We start from the raw sequence: 8,216 nt of genomic DNA, 5'->3' as shown, positions 1-8,216 counted from the left end.
TATGAACTCAATTACATCTCAAAAAACATGGGAAGACAATCATATGGGTGGAAATGATAAACTTACATAAAGTTGAAAAAAGTGAATGCCTGGTCCAGTTGAAGTAACCTCTTCAACACTTGATGTAGCCCATGAAGAAAGCGTCTACAACAAATATGTCCAAGCCTCAATTTTTATCAACACAGCAAACAATTTCAAAATCCAAAATCATTATAATTTCTTAAATCCTTAATAGCTAGAAGGAAATTAAAACATTCAGAAGATCGATCCCACAAAGAGAAGACCGATGCCCAAAGATTAAACAATGATGTCAATTTCTTAAACACGAGAGAAGGCATATTGTAAGCAATTAAATAATATAAAGTGCAATAGAAGTATAGTTGGACCTTAAAGATACTCACATTTGCAAAATCCCTGCTCAACTTCTGTAGCAAGTTAACAAGTGCATGACTTTGAACAAACTGCTTCCCAACACTATAAAAACATTTGGTGGATGTTGTTATAGTCACCAACTTTCCATTGCAAAGCTTCACCTCAGGGGAAATGGCATGAGAAATATAAGAAATCTACAAAAGAAACAATTCAGTTCCTAGCCATTATGGAGGTGAAGCTCAAAATTAGCGCAGGATTGGATAAGAAGTGCTCACGTCTATAGAAATTTACAAAAGCCCTGCTCAACTGCTGTAGCAAGTTGACAAGTACATGACTTTGAACAAGCTGCTTTCCAACACTATAAAAACCTTTGGTGGATGCTGTTACAGTCACCAACTTTCCATTGCAAAGCTTCACCTGTATATAAGGGGAAATGGCATGAAAAATATAAGAAATCTACAGAAGAAACAATTCAGTTCCTAGTCATTATGGAGGTGAAGCTCAAAATTAGTGCAGGATTGGATAAGAAGCGCTCACGTCTATAGAAAAAAAAATCTCTAGTATGTTTGTCTTCAATAGATTGCCTTGTGGACTTCCTTATGACTGTACATCCCAATGTCATTATTCACTAAAATACTATTCGTAATTCACCTTTTTTTCCCTTCAAAGTTCTAACTCATAAGCTCCAAAGAAAATCAACAAATTAAATTTGGAAATGTGCACATTTGCCATGCTTCACAATTCAACATCATATCCATATTTGTATGGGATATATGCATTCTCGCAATATTTCTATTATACACAAGATTGAAAACTACTACTTTCAAATTATAAAAAATTGCAGGGAACGGTATACTAACATTGGATACGAGGCAAGAGATGTGAGAACGAGAAGAATTCATAGAACTGGGCAAGTTTAGAGGGAGGACACATTCCTGTCATATCCCCTTTATCTGTGGCCTCTTTGGCAGCGGCCATAGCTGCAATGGCCTCAGATTTCCCCTTTTTTGAGATTTCTTTCTTCCTTCACCCTTAGAAGAATGTTGATTTGAGTTCTCCTCTCCATCATTTTCTTTTTCACTAGCCTCAACCTTACCTTCAACTTTTTGAAAGGTCTCTGGTTTATTGTCTTTTCCATCCTTGTTTTCTTCTTTTCTTTCTTTATTGCTAGGTAAGATTTCTTTAGAGCAACATCGTTGTTTTGTTCAGCCACATTCTCTGTCATTGAGTGAGCTGATTCTTTTCCACCTCCCTGCCCAGACCGAGGTTCCCCTTGCTTTCCTAAAGAACCAAAGCATGTTGTACAGGAAACAATGTCCAATAATCTTCTAATGTGTGCAACTGCATGCTCTTCAGTGTAGTCCTCTGCAAAGGAAAAATAAATGAAAATCATATATAGAGTATTATGCAAACTTTGAGTATAAACAACACATATTCTTCTTTGCATATATATTTGAAGCACGTATGCAAGTAGAAATTCAGTTTAGATCACTTCAATAAACAAGAGAACAATTTCTAATATTATGATTTAACATTATTTCTGACCCCTTTTCAAGATAAAAACATTTATATTTTAAAGAAAGGCAAGACAAAATTTCTAGCTATCTCCCTTGACTTGTTCAGATGGGGGAGCAGAGTTATTGGTTACCTTCTACAATAGTAAGGGCACAGGGCTTCAAGGTTGCAACATTTGATGAATCCCTCAACCTGTTGCCACGAACCTGGTATAATTCAAGTTTTTACCAAGTCATGGATACTTCAAGAAAACTATGATGGCCAATGTTGCCATGGTCACACTTAAGCTTTACAAACTAATAATAGAACCAGTTTCACTATACATGGCTATTTCTATCTTGACACGAACACCTATGTTGTTAATGCAAGTAGGGTCATACCACATGATATCTTGAACATAACCAGTCAATTGCAATCCACCAGCCTGTCAAACAATCCCATTATTTAATGAGCTTCTGAACTACTGATTTTCTTACCTCATGGGATAAAGAATAGTTGGTCAGATGGCATGTCTCCACATTCACAGCTAATAATCGGCATAAATCAAGAATATAGTCTGTGGACATTCCCTGTTTCCATAAAACAAACATATATTAAAATCTACTGTCGAACCAAACATAACTATCCATAGGTCTGGATGCTGCAAGATTGGATTATATTCATCATAATTCTTAAAGCTGGATCGCACATCTATGACAAGACTTATGTTACCACCTACCATCATAAGCACTGGATAATATTTTTTTATGAGATAGTGTACCTTTAAAATAACTTGAGAATCATCTGGAGTGTTCACTGTGACGTCTAGCACAGTAGGCAGGACTGCAAGCAACAAACGATACCATATAGTCATTGGTTGGCACCATAACAATTTCTTATTTTTAAAAGCAAACAGAGACCTCATATTTGTATTGATATAAAAGTACTAAGATCAGATGAACTTGTGAATAGCCAAGAAGCTGCCCATAGCTGGTCTTTGCCTTTTCAACCAATTAATCACATCGAGATCAGAGAGAACAACCATCGAAACACAATGACAGGGCATCGGAGAGTAACCACAACACGGCCCATGCGATGCCACAGCCAAAATAATTGGAAAAAGGATACAGAGTATTTCTTGAAAAAGGATACGAAGTATTTCTTGAAGATGTAAATCATAATATGACTCATCACAAATAATTTTTCTGAGATTCAGAAGGTTACAAGCAAAGGCAGGAACTCAACCCCAAGATTTCTCCAGGTGCTTCTCTATCCATTTTCATTCTATTCAAACACAATACTGAAGAATTATTTGAAATATCCCTCTACCAGGACTATTTAAAACCTTCCAACTCAATGATCTGTCAATTTGACCTGCAACATATGATGCCAGTCCAGAATCCGCTATCTGCAAGAGAAAACCAACTTAAGGAAGAAGTCTAGACCTTGAATATAGGAAGAACTAAAAACAACATCCTTCTATTTAAAGAACTCATAAAATGGAACACATACCTTCTCCATTTTCCCAAGATCCAAACCTTCTAAATTCTTTAAGGTAGGATATGGAGGCAATGCGAATCTACATTTTTGACAAAGAAAAATCAATAGAAGTCAAAAACAATTATGGATCCAGAATTGAATCTCAACATAGAGGTGTGCCTTACTGTCTAACATGTATGAGTGGATATCACAATGAGACTTTTCAGAACATTAGATACCTTAGTGTCAGACAAGGGATGAACAAAGAGGAATCCCAGATAAAATGGAGACTTCTGACTTATTTTAAGTTTGATACATTATAGGTACTAAATGATTTTTCTAACGCTAGCGTCGCTTCTGATCCTAAAAGAATTCCACAATGTTCTGATTTTTATTGAGAGCTAGATTGTTATCAACTAACCTTGGTGGCATTTCATATTATAGTGAATTTTCATTTGCTATTATTCCAAATAGTCTGCAGGCTTATTCAGAAGTATCCCACTAGCTTGGTAATTGCTCAAGTCCTTGAAATTGAAGCCATCACCAGTGAGGCTGATTTCTCCATGCCTTTTAGAATGACCGTGTATGAAACTGTAGACCTTGAAAGTCTTTTCTATATTTTCTGAAGGATACAAACACCAGGAATAAGAAAATGAAGGAAAGTGAAAGTTGCAGGTTTTTTTTGGCAGAAGCATCATAGATGTGAACGAAGGTTGTTACATCAAAGAACTAAAGAGAGATTATACAAGATCCCCATCTCTACATAAGCAAGGAGAGCTAGAATATAGAGTTTGGTTCCAACTTCAAGAAATATAACTTTGAAAGTGAAAATGAGAAGTTTAGGAATAGGAATCAACTTTCTGTGAGGTGTCAAATTATTTGGGATTCTTTGAGTTTGTCAGCAAATCTAAAATAGAATTAATTTTCACTACCTATTTCTAATGTCAGATTACCTCTGCCCAAGTCGAGGTGTGTCCACAGTCAGTGCAATTGCCTTAAAACCAACCCTCTCCGCTCTTCTAACAAGTTGTGCAACAACATTCCTATTCTTGTAAACCTGCTAGCAATGACATCTACATTTTAACACCACTCATACATCCACATTTAGTAAACCCAACGCAATATAATTGATCTTACCATTGGTTTAGGAGCCTATAATACAATTGGATGGATATGAACTCAATTACATCTCAGAAAACATGGGAATACAATCATATGGGTGGAAATGATAAACTTACATAAAGTTGAAAAAAGCGAATGCTTGGTCCAGTTGAAGCAACCTCTTCAACACTTGATGTAGCCCATGAAGAAATCGTCTACAACAAATATGTCCAAGCCTCAATTTTTATCAACACAACAAACCATTTCAAAATCCAAAATCATTATAATTTCTTAAATCCTTAATAGCTAGAAGGAAATTAAAACATTCAGAAGATCGATCCCACAAAGGGAAGATCGATGCCCAAACCATTATAGTTCCAGCAACTCTTGCAGTAGCATACTCTCCTGTAAAAGATGATGGATTCACTTACGGAAAATATATGCATCAAAATAGGATGTTAACTGTAATACAATACTCTAATGCATACCTTCGGGATGAGCCATCTTTTGCATCGCAGTTAGAGAAATCATAACAGGCATTGATATCTTGAATCCCAACACAGTGGTCCTCAGATTCACCTTTGTTACATCAACCAATATACGGGGACGAAACCTGATACATACAACATCAACCAAAATATTTGTAATAATGTCAATTCCCCTGATGCTTGTAATGAAAGAGGTGCCATAATGTTCAAAAGTTTGGAAAGTCTTCAGTCGGAAGAGTGATGAAAAAACCTCCACATCTTCTGCCTTCCTCTGAAGAAATCCGGATATGCAGATTTGTTTTAAGAAAAGACCTAAGGGACATGTTCGAAAGGATAAGTGGACTCGATAACCAACATAAAAATTATATTTGAAGAATTGCGAGAACTAACTGGCACCTCAAGGACTATGATGAAAGGAATAAATTTAATTTATTTATATTGATTTGTTTTATGGAGCGAAACTATGGTAAAACAAAACACCAAATATTTGAAAAGAAAAACTCAACATTAATTTTCCAGGATTTGTGGCGACTCGGACCATTAGAAGCGAATGAAAATATAGGACAATATTTCCGTGCTAGTTCCCTTCTCAGCAGCTCTATCAACCAGGAGTTTAGCAGCCGTGTCAGGATCCATCACGTCCTTCAATAAATCTACGGCCTCTTCATTCCCCATTGTTTCCCACACACCGTCGCTATCAAAAACTCGGTGGCCCAGTCTATCAACTCCTCTCTCACACCCATACCTTCTTCTCAATTTCATGCAGATCATCTGTCATTAAATATCAATCACAGACTATAATACTTACTGTTTGTCAATTCATAAATTGGAAAACCTTTACAAAAAACTTAAAAAACAAGATCCTTAAAATAAGCCATATCTGAAACCCTGTAAAATAAAATGACGTCCCAAGTTTACCGGGAACAGCATTTTAGTGTGAGAGTGTTTTGTTAAGTAAAGCCTGTAAAATAAAATGATGTCCCAAGTTTATTGGGAAGAAAATTTTAGTGTGAGAGTGTTTTGTTAAGTAGGCAGAACATTTTAGTGTTTGAGTGTTTTGTTAAGTCATTTATTTGTAAAAGTGTAACGGTTATAACAGAGGATTTTAGAGCATTTTAGTGATTGAGTGTTTTGTTAAGTCATTTATTTGTAAAAGTGTAATGGTTCCTAGTAGAACATTTTAGAGAGCATTTTAGTGATCAAGTATTTTGTTAAGTTACTTATTTGTAAAAGTCATTGTTCCTGATAATTAAGTCATTGTTTCTGTTAAAGCAATATGTAATTGAACCTAAGAATTAAATGTTTTGTTAAAGTACTATGTAATTATGTAATTGAATCTGATAATTAAGTGTTCTGTTAAAGCACTATGTAGTTGAATCTGATAATTAAATGTTCTGTTAAAACACTTACCAATAAAAAAGCATTTTAGTGATTGAGTATTTCGTTAAGTTACTCATTTGTAAAATTCACTGTCACTAATAATTAACAAGTGTTCTGTTAAAATAGTATGTAGTTAAGTGTTCTGTTAAAGCCCTATGTAATTGAATGTTTTGTTAAAGCACTCACTCACCAATAACTCTGGCTCACCTTGTCCCATACAGTTTGCCCACTGTTATACCTACCTTGTCCCATTTGGTTTGCCTACTATTATAACGTGCAGAAATTTTGCCTACTATTATACCTATCTTGTCCCATATGGTTTGCCTACTATTATACCCTCCGGAAATTTTATATGCAGTGGATTGCAGCTATGATTATATAGTTCTCTCCTACTATTATACCATCCAGAAATTTGAAATTTTATATGCAGTGGATTGCAGCTATGATTATATAGTTCTCTTTACCATTTCCCTCCAAACCCCCAAAAAAAAATTGTCCCAAAGCCAATCAACTGAATTACCAGAAAAGGGGTTACCTCGTATATTGATCCATGGGGGATTGGTGATCCTTTTGTAATCGATGGAGAGCTGAACGACAGTTCCAACATGACAGAGGATAGCCTTGGAATCGCCTGCGTTCGTAACCAGAAGTTGACGCCGTCACTGCTATGCAATTTCCATTTCCCCAAGCCACCTTCTTGTCCTTCAAAATCCCGGCCTTCGTCTCTCGAAAGGCCTCCACGATTGCTTTCTCCGGATTCGACCAAAACCCCGGCTTCCACAGGAGACCACAAAACCATGGCAGAACCATTAATGAAATTATGTAATTAGCATCCTCTGAAAAAATTCATAAATGAAAATCCCCAAATCAGTGACAACTTATTTCCCCCCTCTTACTTGTTTCAAAATATTAGAGAAATGGTTCCTCTACAGGTAACGTGGCACATTAACGTGGCCTGAATTAGGGGCAGAACTGTAAATGGCGAATAACCCCATATCTCTGTTCTGAAACTTTTTCGTCTCTGCTACAGTACAGCAGCCGCGGCAGCGGTGACCGGAATAATTGCCATATGCCACTCCACGGATTTGATTTTGTGTACATGATTGACTACCAGCTGGTGACGGATCATTCAAGGTAACAGGAATTTGCTGTAACTGAGGTGCCATCTTCAAATTTTTCACATCGAGATTCAACTACATCTTTCTCCCTTCACAGTTACACGGTGGCTCTTCTAAATGTGTGCATTTTCATGAATATTTAAACGAGCGAGGGCAAGTGCAAGGTCTCACACGGAGAAGCACCTGGAAGCAGCGTAGCGTCGAGCGAGGGCAAGCGTCGATCTGCTGGTTCGCATCGTACGCTGGTCTAATCAATTGGATGGGTAAGATTATTTTTATTGTTTAACACTTAAATCAAAGGCTCAGAAACGTACACGTAACCCAAGAGGAAAGTTGATTTCAAAAGGAAACGCCTTACGGCATAAAAAATATTTAATTATTTAAAAATAATAATATAAAAAATAATATTTTAATATATATTAATTATAATCATAAGATATATATTAATATAATATTTTATATTTTAATATATAAAATAATAATATATTTTTTAATTTATTTTTATTTTAAATAATTATATATATAATATTATTTTTTATTTTTCAATTTGTATATAAAGAGAAACTATTGTTATTTCGCACCTACAAAGTAAAGAGTTTGATATATCCCTATTATATTATATTATATAGTATAGAATGTATAAAATATATTAGTGATAGGTTTTTTCCAGTTTTAAGTTGTATATTAGTTCACCATATGAGTTTATGGTACTTGGAATGGGTTATCGTGTATAAAATTAATATTAATAAAAAGTTAATATTTATATTATGGAAATTGTGACACT

At 35.4% G+C, this 8,216-nt stretch overlaps 1 pseudogene; it reads right to left on the bottom strand.

The window, feature by feature from the left end:
* Positions 1–1,363: 1,363 nt before the first annotated feature.
* Positions 1,364–7,480, bottom strand: LOC149262077 (uncharacterized; annotated as a pseudogene).
* Positions 7,481–8,216: the final 736 nt, after the last annotated feature.

The sequence above is a fragment of the Pinus tabuliformis genome, chromosome 6 (assembly GCF_031772625.1).
Source record: "Pinus tabuliformis cultivar Carrire ecotype Pingquan chromosome 6, CPIR1, whole genome shotgun sequence".
Classification (NCBI taxonomy): domain Eukaryota; kingdom Viridiplantae; phylum Streptophyta; class Pinopsida; order Pinales; family Pinaceae; genus Pinus; species Pinus tabuliformis.
The sequence above is the reverse complement of the archived record's forward strand: the minus strand, read 5'-3'. Positions and strand labels throughout refer to the sequence as shown.